Below are 1,756 nucleotides of genomic sequence, written 5' to 3'. Positions count from 1 at the left end.
AAAAAAAAAAAAAAAAAAAAAAAAAAAAAAAAAAAGGAAAAGAAAAATCGAATAATGCCGAGTATGACCAACGTGAAATTTTATTTATGACCCCGATGATATTTTAGACAAATAACAATGATGATGAAAACAAAAAGGAAGAAAAGGAAGAAAAGGAAGAAGAGAGGGGCTCGAAGCATGCTCCTTGTTACGCTCCTATATTCCTTTCAAAATATATAACAAGTGTATATTTATCGTAAAATTTCTCGTACCGTATGAAATATACTCGTACGTATAATTTTTTCCGATCTTTCTTCTTCCTTTTCCTTCGTTCGCGAATAAATTATCGTTCCGTCTCTTTATTCACGCACCACGAGTAAGGCAAGTAAATCATACACGGTCTTGTCGCGCGATAAGCGAGGTGCAAGGATAATAACGCGACAAAGGGTAACGAGGGTAGCGGATGTGTCGAAACGGATTATATACGATACGATCGCGATTATTTTACAACGTTACTCGTATCCCAATTTTGATTACAAATCGAATCATTCCCCCGAATTATTTTAACACTTACAACGTTTGAAAGGTCGGAAAGGTTTCTCGGAACACGATAATAACTTTTTACGATCGTTACGATTGTAAAATCGTCGAGTAGTCAACGACAAATCGTAAATAAGTAGAGGTAATTTGTAGTCATATTTCACGAACGCTTGGAGAATAGAACGAGGCGTGTCGATGAATCAGACGCTTTCCGCTTTTCGCGGAAAGATATATTGCGTTGTTTAAATCTAAAGGTTTTTTGCTTATTCATTCCACATTTTAACATCGTTAAAACGAAATTTTCGAAAACGGACGCATACATACGTAAACGAGTATACACACGTATACATCGGGAAAAGGAAAGCGAAAGGACAGCTGTCCCAAATCTTCGGAGGAAGAAGGTGGAAGAAACGCCGGAGAGTGTTATAAGAGTGTATATAATTTACACGATCCATGGCGTCCTATTCGAATCGGACATTAAACCGCAATAGCTTTTCAAACGTCACCGCTATTCTGAAACGAGATTCGACGATACTTTGGTAATACCGGAGGATGATCGTTGTTCGTGACGTATTGTGACCAAACGAATTCGCCCCGGGGACAATAGATACTAGAGAACGGTGGATAAAAGTGTAAAAATGCTGACAAGCGGATAATAAAGGAGGCAGTCAGTCACTTTGAGAGATGGTGCGGAACAAAGGGGGTTGAAGGAAGGGGCAGGGGAGGTGGGGAGGTGGGGAAAAGTTGCTCGGTGAGCCGTGAAAGGGAAAAAGATGGATGAACGCAAACGCAGTTGGCGCGCACCAAGGAGAAACAGAATTTGCGGCTGGTAATAAATCATAGCGGTCTTCTTTCTTTCCCTTCGCCGCCTCATCCCTTGTTTCTTGTAACTGTATATATATACGTACCTATACATCCAACTCGAACTCGAACCATACAAGGAGGGGGGTGACATGTGATTACATATACTACATATACTATATATATACATATACACACATATTAGAATTCGACCTATATAGTATAAATCCTGTACATCGATCGACGAGAAAAAATCGATTCGATTGGTCGAGATTCGGGGAAAGGAAAGGAGTATACACTATAAATATATATATACACACGTGTATTAAAATTCGACTTATATAGTATAAATCCTGTACATCGATCGACGAGAAAAAATCGATTCGATTGGTCGAGATTCGGGGAAAGGAAAGGAATATATACTATAAATATATAT

Source organism: Apis dorsata, unplaced genomic scaffold, assembly GCF_000469605.1.
Source record: "Apis dorsata unplaced genomic scaffold, Apis dorsata 1.3 scaffold_238, whole genome shotgun sequence".
In the NCBI taxonomy this organism is placed as follows: Eukaryota; Metazoa; Arthropoda; class Insecta; order Hymenoptera; family Apidae; genus Apis; species Apis dorsata.
This window is presented reverse-complemented; position numbering follows the sequence as displayed.